Here is a 25,756-nt window from a genome sequence, read left to right on the forward strand (position 1 = left end):
TGATCACGCCACGGCACTACAATCTGGGAGACAAGGCGAAACCCTGCGTAAAAAAAAAAAAAAAAAGCTTCAGAAACTTTCCCAAATAGCCAGCGATGGGCTGAGCCATGATTCGGCATCTGATATGTCCGACTGTAGAAAGGAAAACTCGGTACTGCGGTGTTGCGCGTCCTCGGGCACGTCCGATGATCTCTGGGCCTTGCGACGCTGTCAGTCCTTCCGCCCTCTAGGCCTCAGGCCCCTCAGGGACGGCGGAACAGAGGCTCTTCCCAGTTTCTTTTTTTTTTTTTTCTCTTCCCAGTTTCCATCTGCACCTCCGCAGAGCCCGCAGTTCGCTTTCACAGCCTCCTCTGCTCCAAAATGGCGGCCGCCGGCGTCTCCCGGCCACGCCTCCGGAGGCGGGGCCTGAGTCCAGGCCAGAGCGATGGATGTCCGAGCCGAGTCTGAAGTCGACCGAGGAGAGCTCGCCCAGAAGCCGAGCCCCGGTGGCGCCGCAGGGCGGGAGGAGGAGCACCGAGTGGAGCGCTCGCTTGCCGGGGCGGCCCGAGAGTATCTCCATCGCGGGCGTTGGGGCCGCCATCTTAGATGGCTAGAGTGAGGCGAGAACGAGCGTGAGGCGGGAAGGCTTCTCTGTCTCTCTCGTTGGGCCCGGAAAAGGGTCAGTTGGCTGGGCTTTGGGGCGTGTGCCCTGAGGCGCGGAGCGCAGGTGCTACGATGCGGGGGCTGCCCGGGGCCCCGTCCCCTGGGCTGGGGACGCGCCGAATGTGACCGCCTCCCGCTCCCTCGCCCGCCGCGGGGAGGAGGAGCGGACCAGACGCTGCCGCCGGACGACGGGACACTGGGGCGGCCCGGCTCCCTCAGGTAGGCGGGAGGGCCTGGGGAGCGCGGCGCCGCGGCGAGGGGCCTGGGCGGAGCTGATGGAGCGTCTGGGCGGCTGCCGGGCGGAGGGCGCCAGCCAGGCCGCTGTCACCCCGAGCGGCGCTGGGCGGGGACCCGGTGCCCGGTGTCATGGCTGGCGAGCCCGCTTTCCACATCCACACTCAGATTTCCTTGTGTTTTGCGGAAACGTGCCAGCTCCACCCCTGTGCCCGGCGCGCATTCCTCCTCTTGGCAGTGGGAAAATCCGCCCAGAACCGCCCGGGATCCGCGTTGTCACCCAGACGGGCTGAGTCCTGCTCTGTCCAGCCGCGGAGCGGGGACCCGGGCTCGCCGCCTCTCAGAGTCCCTCGAGTGACAGGTTTGGGGAAGAGAGGAGGAAATGGACCGGGGCCTCGCCGTGGGTTCCAGGACTGCGGGTGACTAACGAACGGTTTGGGGTGCTTTGGAAGGAAGGGCCGGGGCTCTCTGTTGTGCGAAGTGAGAGCCGCCGGGGCGCTCCGGTCCTCCAGCTGCCCAGGCTCCTTGCAGAGCTCGTCGATGCCCGGAGAGGGGAGTTTGGGCATCACGAGAGGCGAGGCGGCTGTGCTCATTCATTGTTCTCTTTCCGGGGCTCTGGGTGTGCCTCTGGTGGGAAAAATGATAGGGCTCATGTGTCTCCTTGAGAGGTGACTGGGTTGGGAGGGGGTGTCACTTAATCTAAGTGGGGTGTGCATTCAGCGCACGTTTGGGGAGCGTTTCTGCCCGCCTGGCTCTCTGGGCGGAGTGGAGAGTCTGCCCTCTCTGCGCTCCCAAGGCCTGAAAACAATGCGGCGCGATAAGGGTTGGTTTACCAAGTGTGGGAATTTAGTTTTGCTTGGGAATGTGGACGCTTGTACACCGGAGGAGACTTTCGCAGCAAGTTGTGAAGGACTGGTAAGCGCTTGCTCACCAGGTGAGGAGGAGCTAAGGGAACAGCTGATACAAAGGCAGGCAGAAGTTCCAGTGAGTTTGGGGAGCAGCAAATTGCCCGTGGTGCAGGGCAGAAATGGTGAGAGATGAAGAGTGTAAAAAGTTGCTGGATTGGGAAGGGTCTGCCTTGGTTGTATCTAGTGGCGCACTAGCTGATTCCATTCGGATGATTTTAAATGAAGTGTTGTATATCAAGTGTTTTGCACTTGAATGAACTGAACTTAAATTCCAAAAGATGGTTGCATAAGATTCTTGTAAAGTTCTATATGGTCACAAGAATGTTAGCTTTATAAATTAGCTCTACTAATTCTGAAATTAAATGGCTGTTGACAATATAAACCGTGTTCCCCAATCTTGTAGAAATTGGCAGATTATATAAAACAAACATCTGAAAAAGTGTAGAATGCACGTTAGTATTTTTCGTTTAATAAATTATTATATAGGGTAAACTTTTTCTTTGAATTGATTCCCTGGATTCCAATTCTGTTACACTTTTTTTTTTTTTTTTGAGACAGAGTGTCACTATGTCGCCCTTAGTAGAGTGCTGTAAAGTCACAGCTCACAGCAACCTCAAATTCTTGGGCTTAAGTGATTCTCTTGCCTCAGCCTCCAGAGTAGCTAGGGCTACAGGCACCGGCCACAATGCCCAGCTATTTTTCGGTTGCAGTTGTCATTGTTGTTTAGCAAGCCCGGGCCAGGCTCGAACCCTCCACCTTCAGTGTATGTGGCTGGCACCCTACTCACTGAGCTACAGGCGCCGAGCCCTGTTACAAATTCTTTAGCTCTGTGAACATAATTTTCCTAAAATAGTTTTATTATGATTAATGCTTATGCTAACGTGATTATTATGATATTAACAGACTTCAACTAGCAGTTACTAAATCTTTCTTGGGTTGTGATGATTATGTACCACTGAAGAACATGTATATTCTTTTGGCTTGTTTTTAACCTTTATCACTCAAGGGCTAAGCTGCTTAAAATGCAACAGAAACATTTGATCTGGTTGAACATCGGATGCTTGGAAAATAAACCTGTTACTGTTTTTGTTCTAAAAGCTTATCTTTTAGGTGTGTGGTGTTTGTGATTATAAATTGTAGTGGAATTGCTTAGTTTTGTTCAAATCTTGACAGTAGTTCAAAAAAATGTGTGTCTTCAAATTAGAAGGTTTGAACATGTCTTATGGGATTTGGTTTTAGCAGAAGAAAAGTGAGAAGCAGATGAAGCTGGTCATTTATGATAAAAAATAAAAGATAATGTGAAGAATGGTTTGACATCAAGTATTATAGTCGCTCTGAGGCTACTTTGCTTTTAGTTTAAAACATACCATTTATTGGCTCTGAAGATTAAACACACTTCATACTTCTTGGAAGTAAATTTTGACTTTTTCAAATGTACTAGATTATTTATAAAATGGGAAATGTAATAATTAAACTATGTCAAGTAGTCTATTAGTAGTAAATGTGATTCTACTACATTTTAAATTTTAGATGAAAACTTTATTGGTAACCTACTGGCTAAAAATAGAAAAGTGTTACACTAAGGAGTACTTTTGTTTGTATACTAGGAACATAATAGGCCATACATAATAATCTTGATCATGGGAGGAGCTTGTTAGGGAAACACATGCCTTAAAGTTGGCTTGTAGAAGAGAGTTTTAAGTACTGAGTTTGAAAAGGCAGAGGACTAATGTGATAGTGAGGGAGTTTAGAAAACCATGAAATTGAACTTTGGCTTGAAAAGTTTTTTTTTTTTTTTTTTTAAAGTTGTGCAGATCATGAAGTTCTTTCATCAAAGCAAATGACTATTGGGTAGAAAAATTGCTCACTTTGACTAAATTATTCAGAAAATCAAAGAACGCTGGGTTAATTTAGGAAGGGGTTGTTTAGGAATTAGGTCTTAATTTTTGGGGTGATTTTATATATGTATATGTATGAATGGGTAGAATTCCTAATTGCTCATCTGTCTGGATTCAAAATACAGTACTAGATACTCGTGTCGTAATTCAGTTGGTACATCTAGTATAGGGCTAAGTACTACCCTGTTTCCCCGAAAATAAGACACCCTCCAAAAATAAGACCTACTTACAGGAAAGATAAGACGTCCCCTGAAAATAAGACCTAGCACATCTTTGGGAGCACACCTTAAAATAAGACACTGTCTTATTTTTGGGGAAACAGGGTATCATGACCTATAATCGTCAATGATAATAATGGCTGGATATTTTATTTTTGCCTTGAAGTTGTGAATAAAAATTCCTTAATTACATATTAAAGTTTTCATCTTTAATTTTACAGTGTTTGAGTCGTTCTGTTACTTTGTTTCTCCCAGAATTGCTAGCATAAACGCTCTATGATTTTTGTATTTAACTTGATCTGTTTGCCTTTCTTCTAAAAATTACTCTTAGAAACTCAATTTAACCCAGGAAAATGTCAAGTGGGTGTTGTTTCTTTGTTATTGGTTTTGGCCCAGGCTATCTGAGGTTGCTTTGGCAAAGTACTTCCGAAGTGTGTTAATTGTGTTAATTGGCATCGCATTCCAATCAGTATACATAGTATTTTTTGAGTAACACTTGACACACAGTTTTATTTTTAGAACGGATTCTAAGGGATCTTACTGGGTGGGGATTAGCAGTCCTCAAACTCTAGTTTACAGTTTAAAAATCTTTGTGATTTAAAGGTTGTTTACAGTTTTAGGTAATAAATGGGAAGCAGCAGATAATAACAATCAGTGTTTTAAGAGAACCCAATGTATGTAATTGCATCTGAGGACCCTTGTGAATTGTACGGTGTCATCTTCTCTTTCTGTTTGTTGGATTTAATTTATTGTCATTCAGTAGTTAGAGTAAGGACATCTTTATGGTTTTAGTCCTTTTTTTCTTTCTTTTTTCTTTGTGTGTGTGTCTCAGAATCTTGCTCTGTCGCCCAGGCTAGAGTGCTGTGGCCTCAGCCTAGCTCACTGCCACCTCAAACTCCTGGGATCAAGCAGACCTCATCCTCCTGGTAGTGCAGGTGTGTTTCATGACACCTGGCTAATTTTTCTATTTTTAGTATAGACAAGGTCTTCCTTTGGTCAGGCTAGTCTTGAACTCCTGACCTCAAGTGATTCTCCTGCCTCAGGCTCCCAAAGTGGAGGATTACAGGTGTGAGCCACCACTCCTGTGTGGTTTTAGTCTTTTTTTTTGTGTGTGGTTTTTGGCCGGGGCTGGATTTGAACCCGCCACCTCCAGCATATGGGACCAGCGCCCTACTCCTTGAGCCACAGGCGCTGCCCGGTTTTAGTCTTTTTTTTTTTTTTCTTCCAACGTGCTGTGGAATGTATGTGGTCTGATTTCTTTGAGACTGCCTAATACTAGGCATCACATTTGGACAAACAATTTCCCTTCATCCTCAAAGATAGCTAGTGAAAGAGTTGGACTAGTTAGTGGTTACTATGTCTTTATAATTACAGGTTTTCGTTTTTAATCTATGTACTTGGAAAGTATCCTTTTCAACTTTGGGTATCTTTTAATATTTACCTAGTTTTGGGATAGATGAAATCCCAGTTTTTCCCCGGAAGAACACAACTCTTGATGTCTTTGGCAATCTAATTGGGAAGCTCAGGGTTTCTGGGAGAAGCATATCCTTGGATCCAAGTCATTTAGAAAGTAGCTCCTTCAAACCACCAATCGTGTGTTGAAAAAACCTAATAAAGATAAAAAAAAAAGAAAGAAAAGGAGTTCCTACTTGCATTTAAGATAATTATTTACAATACAAGAAACTAAACACAGTTTATATGTCCAGCAATAAATAATAAAATGATTAACTAAACTGTAGACTAGGCACTTGATGAAACAATGTGCTTTTCATTTAATATGGCATATATGAAGCATTTATGACATGGAAAATGATGAACACAATTGTGTGTATGGAATTATTAAACTTGCATTAAAAAACACCCAAAACTTGGCGGCGCCTGTGGCTCAGTGAGTAGGGCGCCGGCCCCATATGCCGAGGGTGGCGGGTTCAAACCCAGCCCTGGCCAAACCGCAACAAAAAAATAGCCGGGCGTTGTGGTGGGCGCCTGTAGTCCCAGCTGCTCGGGAGGCTGAGGCAAGAGAATTGCGTAGGCCCAAGAGTTGGAGGTTGCTGTGAGCCGTGTGACGCCACGGCACTCTACCCCAGGGCGGTACAGTGAGACTCTGTCTCTACAAAAAAAAAAAAAAAAAAAAAAAACACCCAAAACTCAGTATAGTTGTCCCCCCCCTTCCATAATTTCTGTTATCTGTGGTCAACCATGATGGTACAGTACAATAAGAGAAGTAGAGAGAACACATTTACATAACTTTTTTTTCAAAGCACCATTTTTTATTTATTTTTATTTTTTTTAATAGTTTTGAAATGTACCATTGCATCATGCAAATTAGGTGAGGTCCCCCACAAATCCCCTCCCTCCTCCCCTATCCCTCCTCCCCTTCCCCCTCTCCTCTTCCCTTCTACTTTCTGGACTATAGTTATGTTTTGCCATTCGTATGAGTGTGTAGGTGGTTATATATTGATTTCATAGTAATATTGAGTACATTGGATACTTTTTTTCCCATGCTTGAGATACTTCACTAAGAAGAATTACTCCATCCAGGTAAACATAAAAGATGTGAAGTCTCCATCTTTTTTATGGCTGCATAGTATTCCATGGTGTACATATACCACATTTTGTTAATCCATTCATGGGTCAGTGAGCACTTGGGCTGTTTCCTTGTCTTGGTTATTGTGAATTGGGCTGCAGTAAACATTTTGGTGCAAATGTCTTTGTTGCAAAGTAATTTTTGATCATCTGGGTATATACCTAGTAGAGGCATTGCAGGATGGAATGGTAGGTCTACTTTTAATTCCTTGAGTGTTTTCCAAACTTCTTACCAAAAGGGTTGTATTAGCTTGCATTCCCACCAGCAGTGTAGAAGCGTTCCCTTCTTTCCACATCCACGCCAACATCTGTAGTGTTGGGATTTTGTGATGTGAGTTAATCTTACCGGAGTTAGGTGATATGTCAAAGTGGTTTTGAACTGCATTTCTGTGATGATTAAAGATGATGAGCATTTTTTCATGTGTTTGTAGGCGATGAGCCTGTCTTCATCAGAGAAGTTTCTGTTCAAGTCTCTTGCACACATAGAAATAGGGTTATTTATTATTTTCTTACTGATTTGTTTGAGTTCTCTGTAGATTCTAGTTATCATACCTTTGTTGGAAGCATAACCTGCAAAAATCTTCTCCCATTCTGAAGGTTGTCTGTTTGCTTTACTTATTGTGCTCTTGGCTGTGCAAAGGCTTTTTAGTTTGATCAGATCCCAGTAATGTATTTTTGGTGTTGCTTCAATTGCCTGGGGGGTTCTCCTCATCAAGTGTTCTCCCAGGCTGATTTCTTCAAGTGTTTTTCCTGCACTCTCTTCTAATATTTTTATAGTTTCATGCCCTAAGTTTAAATCTTTTATCCAGTGAAAATCAATTTTTGTTAATGGTGAAAGGTGTGGGTCCAGTTTCAGTCTTCTACAGGTTGCCAGCAAGTTCACCCAGCACCATTTGTTAAATAGGGAGATTTCCCCCCAATGAATATTTTTGATAGGCTTGTTGAAGATCAAATGGCGATAAGTAGCTGGGTTCATCTTTTGGTTCTCTATTTACATGATTTTTATTATACTATAGTAACAGTTCTCAACCTGTGGGTCACGACCCCTTTGTAACAATGAAAATACATCCTGCATATCAGATATTTACATTACGATTCATAACAGTAACAAAATTACAGTTATAAAGTAGCAACGAAAATAATTTTATGGTTGGGGATCACCACAACATGAGGAACTGTATTAAAGGGTCGCGGCATTAGGAGGCATTAGGAAGGTTGAGAACCACTGCGCTGTAGTTATATTTTATTACTAGTTATTGTTAACCTCTTACTGTGCCTAATTTATAAATTAAACTTGATCTTAGGTATGTATGTATAGGAAAAACATAGTATATACAGTATAAGTTTCAGTATTATCCTCAATTTCAGCTCCACTGAGGATCTTAGAATATATGTGCTGTAGACTGCTATTACAAGGGAATATCATTCAGTTATAAAAATAAATGTACAAATATATACTACAACATGGATGGATCTTGTAAACATTATGCTAAGTGAGAGAAGCCATCTAGAATTATTCCATTTATTATTCTGAAATGTCCAGAATTGGCAAATCCATAGAGACAGAAAATATCATAGATTAGGGGCTGGGGGAAGTGAAGAATAGGCAGTTATGGTGATAGGGGTTTGCTTTGGGGGCAGTAAAAATGTTCTAAACTTGATTGGGGAGGTGGATGTACAACACTGAATATAATAAAAGCCATTGAATTGTACCCTGTAAATAGGTGAATTATATGTCAAAGTTGTTTAAAAAGAAAACCCCCAAAACTTACACATAGGAAGAAAATACATGCAGATAACGGTGGTTGCTAAATGGTAGAAAAAGGATAATTTTCCTTTTTGTATTCTTTTATACTTTCCAGATTCTCTGAATATGTTGTTTTTATAATAGAAAAATACAATTTCATAAAGTTGAATGAATTTTGTTTATGGTATGAGCCTTTATATCATTACATACATTCAATCACTTGTCAATTATATTTTTGAGATTCTTTTTTTTTTTTTGTAGAGACAGAGTCTCACTTTATGGCCCTCGGTAGAGGGCCGTGGCCTCACACAGCTCACAGCAGCCTCCAACTCCTGGGCTTAAGCGATTCTCTTGCCTCAACCTCCCGAGTAGCTGGGACTACAGGCGCCTGCCACAACGCCCGGCTATTTTTTGGTTGCAGTTTGGCTGGGGCCGGGTTTGAACCCGCCATCCTCGGTATATGGGGCCGGCGCCTTACCGACTGAGCCACAGGCGCCGCCCTTATTTTTGAGATTCTTTCAGCTGCTTTTTACTATCTCCAGATTAGTTCAGGTCTTTATTACTATTTGCCTAGGCTGTTGGGAACTTTTGAACTGAACTTCTTTTTCTCACTTATTTCCATGCCAGTGCATTCTCCACATTACTGCAAAATTCACTTTCTTAACATACAGATTCTTAAAAATTAAATTTTATTTATTTATTTTTGAATAAGTAATACAGTCACATGCCACTCCCCCCCGACCCCCCCAAAAAAGACAGTCTTGCTTTGTTACCCAGGCTGGAGTACAATGGTGTGATCGTACCTCACTGCAGCCTCAAACTCTTGGGCTGGAGGGATCCTCCCTCATCACCCTCCTAAGTAGCTATGATTATAGGCACATGACACCATCCCCAGATAATTTTTTTTAATTATTTTCTGTAGAGACAGGATTTCACTGTGTTGCCCAAACTGGTCTTTGAATTCCTGGCTCTAAGCAATTCTCATGCCTTGGCCTCCCAATGTGATAGGTTCACAAAATTTAGATGACAGATACAGTAATTTATGCTATGCATAGTGATTCTACTTTTCCCTTTGTTGCTTAGCTTCCCAGCTTTCTTTCATGGAGGGAAATATGTACGTTATTGGTTTCTTTTTTTATTAATTCCTTTTTCTTCTTTTCTTTTCCTACCCTTTGCATCTCAGGCTGATGTCATGGGTTCTTCTGTACCCTACTTTGCAATGAAACAAGAATAATTTAAGGATAGATATGCTGGCTGTACTTTCTTACTCAAATATTCCAAGGGTCTCCATTGCCTACCAGACTAAATATATACAGTTCTTGCCTTTGTGTCTTGCTCATATGACCTCCTCCTGCTATATTAGTGTCATTTCCAAAGCCATTTCTTAAAAGCACATAGTAGGTGTAGGTTACTGCACTTGGTGCAGAGAGTAAGGCAACTTCCTGCCTTCAAGAACCTTATCTAATAGGGAGAGGCTGACATGATTTCCTTACTTTTATCTGTTACTCTTTCAAGAGCCATTTCAGACACCATCTTCTTACAATCATTTCCTGATCTTTTGCTCTCCTTCCCACTCATTACTGTTATTTTCCTTCCTTAGCCCCTCCTTCAAAGCCTTCTTGTTTGTTTTTCTTTTTTTCTTTCTCCTTTTTCTTAAGCATTCATTCGTATGAAAAATACCTTTGTTTTTCTTCTGGCCTTTATTGTATAATAAGTTATTTGTAACCTGTCCCATTAGATTATAAACTCAAATTGAAGCATCCTACTCAGTGTTTAATTCTTTGTTTATTGAAATTTTTGAAAAAATTTTCCATTTGAAAGGCTGATGGACCAGGCCTGTGTGCTTCAGTGAAAAGTGTTGAACATAAATTCCAACACTTAATATTAGGTTTTAGAAGACTTTTTTTTAACCTTGAATGGTTTGTGTAACAACTCTTCTCGGTACTGTCTGTACACTGTGTACTTTATATGTATTTATTGTGACCCTTTAAAAAATATATTTGTTTACTATTCTCTTCTTTTTGAAGACTGTGTCTTAATTTTGAGTATGAAAATTGTAAAACTGGCTGGCCCCTGATTGTGGCTCAATTTGTGGAATGTAAGGTACTATTAATGTTTATTGAGGCGAATTTTTGTATAAGATGTCATATGTCTGAGTAGACTTAAGCTTCTTAAAGATGGGGCATGTTTTATTCTTGTTTATATAGGGTGGCCATAAAGTTTATGTGCAATTTATAATAGTGTGCAATTTAAGATTGCATACAAACTTTATGGCCATTTTGTATGTCAAGTTCTTAAAACCTTGTCTTACTCTTACAGTAAGCAATAGTTGAATGAGTGGAGACTCAGAGGTTAATCGTGTAGATTTAGGTTTTTTCCCCCTGCCATTACATACCAAAAATGCTTACAATAAAGAGGGTATACATGGTAAATTCAAACTCAGAACTCCGTATTTTAAGGTATCTGTTGGAGAAGTTACCTTGCTTAATTCTCCCCCTCTATTGGGCATCATCTGAGTTCTGGATCCTCACCGTTAGCTCCTTGAGGCTGTTTGCCTGCTTTGCAGCTCGCTGACTCATTGGCTCAAGTAGTTCTTGACCTGCTGGCTGTTTGCTTCTGCATTCATAGGTTTTAGACCTGGAAGAAAGTTAACCAGAGAGGATAAGAGGAGAATAATTATTCTTCTGTCTTCCTAGGATTAGTGTGTGATTGTGAGAGTGGAGATCATGATTTTACTGATTAGTATTATCTAGCTGTCTGACATTGTAAAATGGGCCCCTAGGTTGTGTGTATTTATGCCCACCTGTGCACGTGTTAAAATGTAACAGAACATTTACCTTTTTTTTTAGAGAAGAGTCTCACTTTGTCACCCTCAGTAGAGTGCCATGGCATCACAGCTCACAAGAACCTCAAACTCTTGGGCTTAAACAATTCTTTTGCCTCAGCCTCCCCAATAGCTGGGACTACAAGTGCCTACCATAATGCCCGGCTATTTTTAGAGATGAGGTCTCGCTCTTGACTCAGGTTGGTCTCAAACTGGTAAACTCAGGCAATTCACCAGCCTCGGCCTCCTACCCCCCCCATCTCTGAGTGCTAGGATTATAGTCGTGAGCCAGGCCTAGCTAACATTTACTATTTTTAACCATTAAAATTTCTTACTGTGAAATATACATAACATTTGCCATTTTAGTCACTTTAAGTGTACAAGTGTACACTACAAAGTGTACAATATAACATTAAGTACATTCACGGTGTCTTGTAACCATCACCACTACTCACTTCCAGAACTTTTTCATTACCTCAAACAGAAATTCTGTACCCATTAAGCCTGTCCCCAAACCCTGGGTCAGGGACTGGTACTGGTCATTGTCAGTGGCCTGTTAAGAAGCAGACCTCATAGCAAGAGGTAAGCCATAGGCAAGCAAGCAAAGTGTCACCTGTATTTACAGCTGCTCCTCGTTATGTTCTCCTTTGCTAGCTTCACCGCCTAAGCTCTGCCTCCTGTCAGAGCAGCAGCAGCATTAGATTCTCATGGGAACACGAACCCTATGTAAATTGCATGAGTGATCATGCTTTTTAGGAAAATCTAAATGCTTGATAATCTAAGGTGGAGCTGAGGGCTATGATGGAGAACAGCTGCAAATAACCCCCTTGGTTTGTGGAAAAATTGTTGTCTTCTGTAAAACCCATCCCTGGTGCCAGAAAGTTTGGGGACCTCTGTATTAAGCAATAACTACTCATTTGTCCCTATCCTCAGCCCCTGGTGACCTCTGTTCTAATTTCTATGAATTTGTCTATTTCAGGTACCTGATTGATAGAAGGGGAGTCGTACATGTCTGACTTATTTCACTTAGCTTGTTTTCAAGGTACTTGCATGTGGTGGCATGTATTAGTACTTTACTCCATTTTATGGCTGAATAATACTCCATTGTATGGATCTATCCCGTTTTGTTTATATATTCATCTGTTGATGAACACTTAGGTTGTCTCTACCATTTGGCTGTTGTGAATAATGTTTCTATGAACATTGGTATACAAATACCTGTTTGAGTTTCTGCTTTCAGTACTTTTAGGTGTATATGTAGGAGTGGAATTGCTGGATCATATGGTAATTCTGTTTAACTTTGTGAGGACCTGCCATACTATTTACACAGTGGCTATACCATTTTACATTCCTACCAGGAAAGTACAAGGGTTCCATTTTCTTCACATCTTTTTCAACATTTGTTACTTTCCTTTTTTTTTTTTTTTTTTTTTGTAGATAGTAGCCATCCCTTTGACTGTGAAATGGCCATAGGCTTTTTAAAAATTAATAATTAGGGCAGCGCCTGTGGCTCAGTGAGTAGGGCGCTGGCCCCATATGCCGAGGGTGACGGGTTCAAGCCCAGCCCCGGCCAAACTGCAACAAAAAAATAGCCGGGCGTTGTGGCGGGCGCCTGTAGTCCCAGCTACTCGGGAGGCTGAGGAAAGAGAATCGCGTAAGCCCAAGAGTTAGAGGTTGCTGTGAGCCGTGTGATGCCACAGCACTCTACCCGAGGGCGGTACAGTGAGACTCTGTCTCTAAAAAAAAAAAAATTAATAATTAGGGGGCGGCACCTGTGGCTCAAGCAGTAGGGTGCCGGTCCCATATGCCGGAGGTTGCAGGTTCAAACCCAGCCCTGGCCAAAAACCACACACACACAAAAAAAATAATAATTAGGGCGGCGCCTGTGGCTCAGTCGGTAAGGCGCCAGCCCCATATACCGAGGGTGACGGGTTCAAACCCGGCCCCGGCCAAACTGCAAACAAAAAATAGCGGGCCTTGTGGCGGGCGCCTGTAGTCCCAGCTACTTCGGAGGCTGAGGCAAGAGAATCGCTTAAGCCCAGGAGTTGGAGGTTGCTGTGAGCTGTGTGAGGCCATGGCACTCTACTGAGGGCCATAAAGTGAGACTCTGTCTCTACAAAAGAAAAAAAAGAAGTTGTGTATATTTAGATCTGATGCATTATTTTCTCCCTCTTAAGTATATTAGTATATAATGTTCTTCAGAGAGAAATTTGTTATAAAATTAATGACTCATCTTTAATAAAGAATAAAGTTTTTCTATAAGGTGGTATGGGTAGTTGTCATTACCTTCTTTATATCCTCATACTTCTTTAATCTAAAATGTATTTAGCTAACCAGTGATAGATGATTTCATTTAATACTGGGTGATAGATGCAGTCTTGAACAGCGTGGGGTTGAATAACCCCTTGAATAACCTCTTCCCACAATCAAAAATGTGAATATAACTTTTTGACTCCCCTAAAATGTAACTATTAATACTAATAATTATTGACCAGGAAGCCTTACCAATAACATAAACAGTTGATGAGCACATATTTTGTATGTTACATGTATATTCTTACAATAAAGTAACCTTGGGAAAATAAAATATTATTTAAAAAATCATAAGAAAGAAAATACATTGATAGTACTGTATTGTCTTTATTGACTCTGTTAAGTTTATGAATCATTTGTCTGAAATGGCAGGCATCCGCAGCTGTAGACCTCAATCTATATTACATATAAAGCAATTCAGCTTTTTTGTGTAATATCATGGCTTTTTTCTGCTTCTTGGACTCACCTCCAACATCCCTAGTGTTACTTTATAAGGATCCCATGGTGTTATTTAAGATTTATGGTATTGCACTAAAAAGATTGAAAACTACTTGAGACCCTATGAGAGAATCACTTTTTACTGCAGTGTGCAATTTCACAGGGACATATGTGGATACTTGCAACATATGAATTCACTACAATAGCAATAGGAGGGGTGGTGCCTGTGGCTCAGTGAGCAGGGCGCTGGCCCCAAATACCGAGGGTGGCGCGTTCAAACCCAGCTCCAGCCAAACTGCAACAAAAAATAGCCGGGCGTTGTGGTGGGTGCCTGTAGTCCCAGCTACTCGGGAGGCTGAGGCAAGAGAATCACCTAAGTTCAAGAGCTGGAGGTTACTGTGAGCTGTGATGCCACGGCACTATACTGAGGGTGACAAAGTGAGACTCTGTCTCTAAAAGAAAAAAGCAATAGGAGTTTGCTATGCAATTATTATAGTAGTATAGCATATCCTATAGTTTTATGCAGTTATGATTTAATAATGCAAATGGTACCATGTATCGTCTATAAATATATATACGTTTGGATAAATTTTAACTTACAATAAGATTTGTATGTATCTTATTATAGTAAGTGATAAAATGGACTATTTTCTACATATGGCTCATGCATTCATGACACACGTAACATTTTCTTAAATTTTTTGATATTTCCAGACTATGAGCTGAGGTTCATCAGTGAATTTTTCAAATCGTTGAAAATCTCCAAAAAATTTTCCAATACATAGTATTTGTTATACTCTGGTTTCTCTTCAGATCATATAAATCTTTTGCCTTTTACCAATATATGTGTATTAAAAAAATGTGTAAGTGGATCTGTACAGTTCAAACCTTTTGTTCAAGGGTTAATTGTATGTTAAATGAAAACAAGATAATAAAATATATACAGTATGATCCCAGTTTTATAAAAATAATATTTATAAGTATGTATCTGTACATAGAAAAAGACTGGCTGTGTAGGTCTACAATGCTTACAAATGCCATTCATAGGTTATTTTAGAGTTTTGGGTGGGTATTTTCCCATATTTTTAGTTTTTCTTGCCCTCTTTGAATATTTATTGTATAAGTAGTCAATGTATCTTTCAAAAAGTTAGTAGTTTGGTAATTATTGGAAAAAATTATGTATGTATGGCATCTGTTTGGGATTGTTAACATGGAGGAAAACATTGAAGAATAATGATAGGTTATTTGGGGGAATAAAACAAAAGGATAAAGCAAAGAAGGGACTTTAAAAAAATCCCACTGATTGTATGTACTTTAAGTGCTATCTTGCTTGTAATCCCAACACTTTAGGAGGCTGAGGTGGGAAGATCCCTTGAGGCCAAGAGTTCGAGACTAGCCCAGCATTGGTAGTGAGACCTATTGCTACAAAAAATATGATTAGTTAGGTATGGTGGCATGCTTCTTGGGAAGCAGAGGCATGAGGATCCCTTCAGCCCAGGAGTTTAAAGCTGCAGTGAGCTATTATTGGGCCATTTGCACATCAGCCTGGGGTGGTAGAGTGGGACTTTGTCTCTGGAGAAGAAAAAGAAAACCTGTGTTTTCAAGGGGAAGGATTTGCTATTTATAAGTGTGTCACGAAATTAAACATAAAAGATTTATAATAAAAGGAATAAACAAAAGGCTGTACTTTCATCATCAGACTCATTTCTTTCCCTTCTTTTCTGTTCTCATTTCACTTTGGCTTTTGTTTTAGCTGTGGTTCAGTCTGTTGAAATGCTCTCTTCAACCTTAAGTACTACAACAAAATCATCCTTCCTTGTTCACCTCTTCCTTCAGTCAAGTGACCATTCCACACTTAAATTTCTTATAATAGTATAGTTTTCTTAAGAATCCCTCCCCCTTGGCTTGGGGCCTGTGGCTCAAGTGGCTAAGGTGCCAGCCACATACACTTGAGCTGGTGGGTTCGAATCCAGCCCGGGCCTGCCAAACAATAATGACAGCTGCAACCAAAAAATAGCTGGGCGTTGTGGTGGGCATCTGTAGTCCCAGCTACTTGGGAGGCGGAGGCAGGAGAATCTCTTGAGCCCAGGAGTTGGAGGTTGCTGTGAGCTGTGATGCCACGACACTCTACCCAGGGCGACAGCTTGAAGCTCTGTCTGAAAAAAAAAAAAAAAAAAAGAATCCCTCCCCCTTGCTGGGTGTGGTGGCTCACACCTGTAATCCTAGCACTCTGGGAGGCTGAGGCAGAAGGATTGCTTGAGTTCAGGAGTTTGAGACCAACCTGAGCAAGAGCGAGACCCCTTCTCTATTAAAAAAAGAAAAACTAGCTGGGCGTCCTAGTGGACACCTGCAGTCCCAGCTACTGGGGAGACTGAGACAGGTGCATCACTTGAATCCAAGGAGTTTGAGGTTGCTGTGAGCTATGATGCAGTAGCTCACAGCAACCCACACTACCCTATTCTACACAGGCTGACAGAGTGAGACTCCTCAAAACAAAACAACAACCAAAAAAGAATACCTTCCCACAAAATTACCATTGTTGTTTGTCTTCCTGAAAGTACAATGCCTAGCACCTTTTCCATTGTTTGTAAAGGTGGGGATTTTTACTTCTTTAAAAATTCCTGGAAGGCCAGGGTCATGTCTTTCTGAACTTTGTATTCTTCAAAGCAGCTAACAGTTGAAAGTAGATTCTTAGAAATTGTTGAATGAATGGTGTTCCTTACTCTTCTTTCCTTCTCATTCTATGCCAGTTTGTAGTCTACAGAGTGTTATTCTAGTTCTTTAGATTATATGTTAGGGTTTTTTTTTTTTTTTTTTTTTGGAGACAGAGTCTCACTCTGTTGCCCAGGCTAGAGTACCTTGGTGTCAGCTTAGCTCACAGCAACCTCAAACTCTTTGGGTTCAATAATCCTCCTGCCTCAACTTTCCAAGTAGCTAGGACTACAAGCGCCTGCCACAATGCCCGACTAATTTTTTTGTATTTTGAGTAGAGCTGGGGTCTTGCTTTTGCTCAGGCTGGTCTCCAACTCCTGAGCTCAAGGGATCCTCTCACCTGGACCTCCCAGAGTGCTAAGATTGCAGGGGTGAGCTACTGAGCCTGGCCTTCTATGTTAGTATCTTTATGTGGTAGATAGTGATTTAGTATCCATGAAAAAGGGTTAGGATAAACATTGTAATTATACTTTTTCTCCATTACTGTTACATTCAGAAGGTATTTGAGCACCTAATTTTGTGCAAGGGTTGGTGTAGGATTACATAGATTATATTTTCATGTTGTGTTTTGTTTTAATCCGTTGTCAAAGTCACTGGGTATAATTCTATAGCTTTAATGAATTTAGTATCCATGAAAAAGGGTTAGGATAAACATAGTAATTATACTTTTTCTCCATTACTGTTACATTCAGAAGGTATTTGAGCACCTAATTTTGTGCAAGGGTTGGTGTATGATTACATAGATTATATTTTCATGTTGTGTTTTGTTTTAATCCATTGTCAAAGTCACTGGGTATAATTCTATAGCTTTAATGAATTAATGGTCTAATTAACAGGGAAACTTAAACATACCCTTCTTTTGAGAAAATTATTATCAAAAGTTCAAAATAATTTCCGAAAAACAAATGATACTATCAATTTTTCAGGTGTCTTACTATAATTCTGACAAGTTTTTGAAGCAGAGTTTGTGGAGTGAAACCACTAAAGACTAGGGAATCTTTCTGTTTAAAAGCCATTGACTGCAGAGGAACTGTAGGAGAGCTAGCTGAGTCAGATGGTTATTTCTTGAAATTGCTTTGGCAATATGTAAATAAGGGGGAGTTCCTCTTATCTTGAGGACACATCCTATTGTCTGTCCCCAAATGAGTGATGCCAGTGTGCAAAATGGTTGATTCGCTTATTTTATATATTGTGTCTTTGTTTTTGAGGAGAGTTAATGCTTTGTTTTTTTTTTTTTGTAGAGACAGAGTCTCACTGTACCGCCCTCGGGTAGAGTGCCGTGGCGTCACACGGCTCACAGCAACCTCCAACTCCTGGGCTTAAGCGATTCTCTTGCCTCAGCCTCCGGAGTAGCTGGGACTACAGGCGCCCACCACAACGCCCGGCTATTTTTTGGTTGCAGTTTGGCCGGGGCTGAGGTTTGAACCCGCCACTCGGCATATGGGGCCGGCGCCCTACTCACTGAGCCACAGGCGCCACCCTAATGCTTTGTTTTAAAACCCCTTGTTGAATATGCAAGAACTGCTACTAAAATTCCTGCCTTTTATGTGGAAGAGAAATTTTAGGAGTTGTGTTTCCAGGTGATTCATTTAAGCACGGTGAGATAAATGAGAGATCTTTGTTTCCTTTCCCCCTTGAGTATGTGGCCATTTCTTTTAACCCCACCTGGCCACCAGAATGATTATTTTCTTTGTACATTGTGTACTTTGGTACTTGTATTAATGATGTACTTTGTAAATGGGTATATTCTTTTAAAAAAATTTAATAGTTGCTGCCTAAGCGGTGCCCCTAGCGCACTGGGTAGGGTGCCAGCCACATATACTGAGGCTGGCGGGTTCGAATCTGACCCGGCCCAGCTAAAGCAACAATGACAATTGCAACAGAAAACTAGCTGGGCGTTGTGGTGGGTGCCTGTAGTCCCTGCTACTCGGGAGGCTGAAGCAAGAAAATTGCTTAAGCCCAAGACTTTGAGGTTGCTGTGAGCTGTGACGCCATAGCACTCTATCCAGGGCGGCAGCTTGAGACTCTGTCACTTCAAAATAATTTAAAAAGAAAATAATGGAAAATTGGTTTCTGGAATTAAAAATGAAGTTGACTGTAGATACCTTTCAGTATGGAAATGATTATTTTGGCATAATTATTTTTGAACTAGCTTGTATTAAATCTGTAGTTTTAAAATTACCCCTTTTAAAACACTAGAATCTGTTTTTAGACTTGTGTGATTCCCCTCAAGCCCTGCATCTTTTGGAAGGGAAGGGTGGCTCATTTCTTCATGTGAGTTTATGCTGGCTAGTCATCTGATGAAGTTACCAGTTCGTGGTTAGAAATTGAGAAAGAGGAGTGAGGAAATTGAAAATATTGACACATACATACCACCTTGCAGTGCATCAGAGTGCCCTTTTGGACTAGTTGAGAAACTAGCATAAGCCTTTTCCAAACTAGACATATTGTTGTTTCCTAGCTTGAATGATGTGAATATTTGAGCATGTGTATTCAGCAGAAACTTTTTATGTGTAAAGGTGATTTTTTTCCAGTGTTGTGTGACCATTTGAAAAAAAAAATTTTTTTTAAAGAACAAAACACTTATTCCCTAAAGGAAGCTTGAGTAAAAAAATTTTTTAATACCTATTTTTTTCTCTCTTTTTTTTTTATTGTTAAATCTTAGCTGTGTACATTAGTGCAATCGCCTGTACTTAATACCTATTATGCCATAAATTTGTATGGGATAGTTTCCAGCAGCTCAGGCTCCTTTCCATTGCTTCTTAATAAAGTTTGCTTCTCTGGGTGGAGCATGCTGGCCCTTCAGTTGAACCCCAGTACCTTTCTCTTTATTCTGATAATTTTTCTGATAGTGTTTCAGGAAGCTATCTTTGCTCTTAGAGTGCTTATTTAATAAGCCCTTACATTAATTCTCTTGGCAAGAAACTTGCCCTTGTTGATTTACAACAATGCCAGCAGCATGCTGGGTAACATTGTGTGGTCTCTTCAGTTTTCCCGTGGTAACTTTTGTGGGGCTTCCTTTTTGAATAGTACCCATTCTTTTGATGTATACAATATCATCTTTCTTGTAGATATGCATGTTTTCTAAAAGGCCTAGAGGATTTATATTGGGCAACTCTCCTTTTTCCCTTTGCGTTCCCCATTTTAATGAATTACTGGAAGATGATTCCACCAAAAGGCCAAGTTGGGGCAGTCTTGAAATTGATCACCCAGTCTGTCATAAGGACCAAGATTGGACTGAAGAAAGGAATGAGTTTAAAGAGAAATGAATTCAGCGATATCACATTATAAGACATTAAAATAAGGCTGTCTAACTATGGTTTTGCCCTGCCAATAATAGTGTTTTTTAATAGTACAGGCAATTTTATTTATTTATATTTGAATTTATGAGACACAGTCTCACCAGGTAGAGTGCTAGGACGTCATAGCTCACAGCAACCTCAAACTCTTGAGCTTGAGAAATCTTGCTCCAGCCTCCCAAGTAGCTGGGACTACAGGTGCCGGGCACAACGCCTGGCTAGTTTTTTTTCTGTTTTTAGGAGAGACAGGGGTCTTGCTTTTGCCTTAGGCTAATGTCCAACTCCTGAGCTCAAAGCAGTCCATCTGCCTCAGCCTTCCAAAGTGCTTGCTAGGATTACAGGTGTGAGCCAGTACAGGTAATTTCAGCCACCATTCCTCACAATGAAGTATAAGTTCTCATGACAGGTTTTGGTTGCATGAAAATGAAAGTGAATTTATTCCTTTGTCATTTTCAGTTCACACAAGAGTTTGGCCATCTTAATAGTTGAGTTTGATTCTTTTATATAAAGATATACTTTTTTTTTTTTTTTTTGAGACAGAGTCTCACTATGTTGCCTTCAGTAGAGAGCTGTGGCATCACAGCTCACAGCAACCTCAAACTCTTGGGTTTAAGTGAGTCCTCTTGTCTCAGTTTCCTGAGTAGCTGGGACTACAGGCGCCCGCCACAACGCCCAGCTATTTTTTTTGTTGTTGCAGTTGTCATTGTTGTTTAGCTGGCCCGGGCCTGGTTTGAACCCGTCAGCCTTGGTGTATGTGGCTGGCGCTGTAATCATTGTACTATGTCCGCCAAGCCTACAAAGATACACTTTTAAAAAAGATCCCTAGGCTGGGCACGGTGGCTTAGCCTATAATCCCAGCCCTCTGGGAGGCTGGTGGGAGGATTGTCTGAGCTAACGAGTTGGATACCAGCCTGAGCCAGAGTGAGACCTTGTCTCTAAAATTAGCTAGGTGTTGTGGTGGGCACCTGTAGTCCCAGCTACTTGGGAGGCTGAGGCAAGAGAATTGCTTGAGCCTAAGAATTTGAGGTTGCTATGAGCTGTAATGCTATGGCACTCTACCAAGGGCATCAAAATGAGACTCTGTCCCAAAAAAGTAAATAAAAGTGATTCCTAATTATGATAATAGCTTACCTTTATTGTTTGACTAGTATAATCAGGTTCTTTTAAGAGTTTACCTTAATTCATTTAATCTAAGCAAACTGGTGATACAGGTACATTGTTTAACTTTAAAATACTTTATTTTAAAAAGGAAGAAATAGATGGAGACCTTAAATATAGGCCATGTATTTAGCGAGAGATTAAAAGGATTTTCTAGGGTAATTTCGGCTGTATGTTCTCTTCACCTGAGAAATTTTAAACTCTTAGGGGGTCATGCAAATTTACTATATGAGTGTTTGTGTTAGGTTCTCAGGATGTTTTCTGTTTTATAATTTTATTTATGACCTGTAGTAGTTCCATTTCCTTCTTACAGGCCTTGTAGAACCAGCCCCACCTAATTCCCATATTATTTCTTTAACTAAATTACAGAATTTTTGAGGATAGAGATTAAATCTTAAACAAAATTGCCCCTTTCATTGCTCACTGCCTTCTTTTTGCATAGAACTCCCAGAGATATCTTTTAAAGAGTTGTTTTTCCTAAACTTTGTTGACCTGACTTAATTTGTTACTCTTTTTTTCACTGTAAGATTATAATGAGTCATTTAACTATTCTTAAAAATTAGTTTAAGGATCTAATTTAAAATAACACTTTTGGATGAAAGTGTTGGAAAATAACAACCTTTCCTTTACCACCAGTTAATATGTCGTATGTCCTTAAACTTCTAGGAAACTTCATATCACTTATGTATGTATAAAATACACTCAGTTTATTCAAGTATTTTCAGTGAGATTGGGGGCTCAGACTGAAGCCTTTTATTCTAAAATGCTGAGGGGTACCTGATGTTTTTTATTTGCCATTTAGTGAAAGACTTACTCTTTGGGAAGTTTTCTGTGCTAATTTTGCCAATTTTTATGAGAGTGTTTAAAATGCCTAGAATTTTAGGCAATACTCTGATATGAGCTTAGTGAAAAGATTTCTAAAATGATTGAATTGGTTTTTGGAATCTTAATGTTTCATTATATGTGGGTCATTAGGAAAGTTTTAAGATACAAAATTCAAGAAACATAAAATCTGCACAGACAGAAACCAATGAAGCCCTCCCAAAAGCCTGATAAGCTGAGCAAGTTGAAACTTGCACAAGTGAATCAGAAAGGACGCTGTCAACTTTCTTGGAAGTGAAATAATGGACTATAACAGTCTGTCTGAAAACTTTTGTAGTGACCTATGTACATTTAAGTAATCAAAACTGAGTAGATGCAAGTCTTTGGAATAGTGTTCTGATCAGAATAGCTATTGGAGTCATTAAAAAAATGTATGTATATATATTTAGTTTATTACTAGTATTTCTCCTCCTCGATCCCCCCCCCCCCCCTTTGCTACAGTCTTGCTCTGTTGTCCCTGCTAGAGTACAGGGGCCTCGTCATGGTTCACTGCAACCTCAAACTCTTGGGCTCAGGCAGTCCTCCTGCCTCAGCCTCCTGGGACAACAGTCTTGCGCCACTGAGGAAGGCCTGCTAATTTTCGTATTTTTCTTAGAGACAGGATCTCACTCTTGCTGAGCCTTGTATTAAACCTCTGAGCTCAGGCAATCCTCTTGCCTTAGCCTTCCAGAGTGCTAAGATTATAGGTGTAATCTGCACCAGACCTATACCCCTATTTTCTAATCTCATATTAATAATTTATCAGAAAGATACAGTATAAAATATTTTATTTAGTTCTGACATTCACTTCAAATAACATTGTATATTATATATAGTTGGTAAAACTTTTTTACATGTATTTTATTTTAAGAACAATCAAGCAGGATTTTTATATTTTTCTTGAGCATTAAGTATGTTTATTTTCTCTCATTTAATATTGTCTCATTTCTCATATCCTGGAGAAATAAGAAACTTTTTGAGGAAATGATAAGTAGGGGTGGAGAGAGAGATTTTCTAAAAAGTTGCATTGGTTAATTACAGGTGGGTTTAGGAATGTGGTATTGTTACTTACAGGTTCTAAGTTATAGAATAATGGGTAAATAATTGCCTCATGCAGGCTCTGCAGAGGATTTCTGAGAATCTGGGGACAATTTTCAATGAGCAAATGAATAAGGTAATACATAGTCAATATGGGGAAATACAGATTTCTCCAAGTAATATGAGAGTTTAACAGTCTTTCACAGTTGATCTGTACTTTCTGGAACCTAGGACTTAGTTTTCGGAAAATAGTAACATAGTGGTTAAGAATTTTAGGCATTGAGCTCAGAAAAACCCAGGCTGGAGGATGAAGAAATATCTAGAAGAATTCCACATCATTCCCAGTCAATAGAACATTATTTATAATCAGTAGACATTGTTGCTCGTATAAGAGATAATAAAAGGTAACACTTACTGTCTCAGGCTAACACTATGTGTTTCCCATATATTATTTAATCCTTACATTTTAAGAAACATGCCAAGTAGAGAAGAAAGAAATACAAGTAAATCTTAAATTTAGATGTCAGTAAGGAAAATGCTATTTAAAAATATAGGCACCTTAACATATCCAGGTTGTTACGCTAGATGTGGATTTTTTTTTTTTAATTGTTTGGGATTCATTGAAGGTGCAAAGAATTAGATTACACTGATTTGTGTTTGTCAGGTAAAGTCCCTCTTGTAATTGTGGATATTTTAAGCTCTTGCTACCAGTTGCTCCTCCTCCCTCTGCTTTCAAACCAAGGAGAAGGCCGGGCACAGTGGCTCACTTCTGTATTTCCAGCATTCTGGGATACAGAGGCAGGTGGATTGCCTGAACTCACAGGTTCAAGAGCAGCCTGAGCCAGAGTGATACCTCGTCTTAAAAATAGCCAGGCTTTGTGGCGGGCACCTATAGTCCTAGCTTCTTGGGAGGCTGAGGCAAGGATCGCTTAAGCCCAAGAGTTTGAGGTTGCTGTGAGCTGTGATGCCACGGCATTCTACCAAGGGTGACAAAGTGAGATCCTGTTTCAAAAAAACAAAACAAAACAAACAAACAAAAAAAACCCCAAGGAGAAGCTCAGGGCAGCTAGATAATATTACAACAGAATTTTAACTCTAGTCCAGTGCCTGGGTTATTTTGATGTATAGGAATTCTTTTTTTTCTTTCTTTCTTTCAGAGACAGAGTTTCACTTTGTTGCCCTTGGTAGAGTACTATTGGCGTCACAGGTCACAGCAACCTCCAACTCCTGGGCTTAGGAGATTCTCTTGCCTCAGCCTCCGGAGTAGCTGGGACTACAGGCACCCACTACAACGCCCAGCTATTTTTTGTTTGGCCAGGGCCAGGTTCAAACCCATCACCCACAGTATATGGGGCCGGCGACCTACTCACTGAGCCACAGGCGTTGCCCAGGAATTCTTTTGTATGGATTAATATTCAGAATTAATGAGTCATGATTTGTACTTCTGCAGTTTTCTAATTAGGTGAATATTTTATTTTTCTAAGCTTATTTATTACCAACTCTGGGGATAAAATTAGAAATTTGTCTCTTATGCAAATTAACCTGGTTGGACTAACCAGGTCCAACCCTGCTTAGCTTTCAAGGTTGCAGGACATTTGGGCACTTGCAGAGTGGTGTGTAGACAACTTAAAAAGAAATTTGTAATATGTTCATTGCATTTCTACTAGTATTGCGTTCTTATCCATTTGCATGAATAAAAAATATTTTTGCTATATCATCTGTATCATTTAATGGGTAAGAAGAAAGGAAGGGCATGTTAGAAAAAGCATACAGCTCTTCTAAGGTAAAGAATTTAAACTAAATCCTTTATTATTTAGAAATGAAGACAGATTTTTAATTGCTTATGATATAAAAGACATAGTTTTGTTTTTTTTTTTCCTTCTGAGACAGAATCTTACTCTGTGCCCCAGGCTAGAGTGCCATGGCATCAGCCTACCTCACAGCAACCTCAGACTCCTGGGTTCAAGTGATCCTCCTGCCTCATCTTCTCAGAAGCTGGGACTACAGGTGCCCGCCACCATGCCCACCTAATTTTTCTGCTTTTAGTAGAGACAGGATCTCTTCTCTTGCTCAGACTGGTCTTGAATTCCTGGGCTCAAGGGATCCTCCTGTCTTGGCCTTCCAGAGTGGTAGGACTGCAGGAGTGAGCTACTGCACCTGTCCAACATAGTTTTTATAGTATTTTTCTTTCCTACACACAGAGGTCTGATGCATAATTTACAAATAGTATTGATTTCAAAGTAGTACAATAGTAAACATTAAATAAAAAAATTTTTTCAGGAAGTATGGAGAATTCTCAAAGAACTCAAATTAGACCTCCCATTTGATTCTGCAGTCCCATTACTAGGCATCTACCCAGTAGAAAAAAAAATCCTTTTATCATAAAGACATTTGCACTATACTGTTTTTTTTTTTTTTTTTTTTTTTTACAGACAGAGTCTCACTTTATCACCCTCGGTAGAGCCATGGTGTCATGGCTCACAACAACCTCCAGCTCTTGGACTTAGGATTCTCTTGCCTCAGCCTCCCAAGTAGCTGGGACTACAGATGCCTGCCACAACGCACAGCTGTCTTTTTGTTGCAGTTTGGCTGGGGCTGTATTCCAACCCGCCACCCTTGGTATATGGGGCCAGTGCCCTCTACTCACTGAGCCACAGGCGCTGCCCTACACTAGACTGTTCATTGCAGCTCGATTTACAATCACCAAAATGTGCAAACAACCTAAATGCCCACCATCCCAGAAATGGATTAACAAACTGTAGTATATGTATACTATGGAATACTATTTAGCCACTAAAAAAGATGGAGTCTTTACAACTTTTGTATTAACTTGGATTGGGGTGGACCACATTCTTCTTAATAAAGCATAATAAGAATGGA

The 25,756-nt window shown here is 40.4% G+C and overlaps 1 protein-coding gene across 2 annotated transcripts in view; it reads left to right on the forward strand.

The window, feature by feature from the left end:
- The first annotated feature begins 475 nt into the window (after window positions 1-475).
- RAF1 (Raf-1 proto-oncogene, serine/threonine kinase) overlaps window positions 476-25,756 on the forward strand; it is a 94,172-nt gene continuing 68,891 nt past the window's right edge. The window contains exon 1 of one of the 2 annotated variants that reach the window (XM_053600081.1): window positions 476-861. The gene's annotated coding sequence lies outside the window, so the exon portion shown is untranslated. Of the gene's footprint in view, window positions 862-960; window positions 1,296-25,756 lie in introns of those variants that run through there. The other variant, XM_053600082.1, reaches the window with a different exon arrangement.

This window comes from Nycticebus coucang, chromosome 8, assembly GCF_027406575.1.
Source record: "Nycticebus coucang isolate mNycCou1 chromosome 8, mNycCou1.pri, whole genome shotgun sequence".
NCBI lineage: Eukaryota > Metazoa > Chordata > Mammalia > Primates > Lorisidae > Nycticebus > Nycticebus coucang.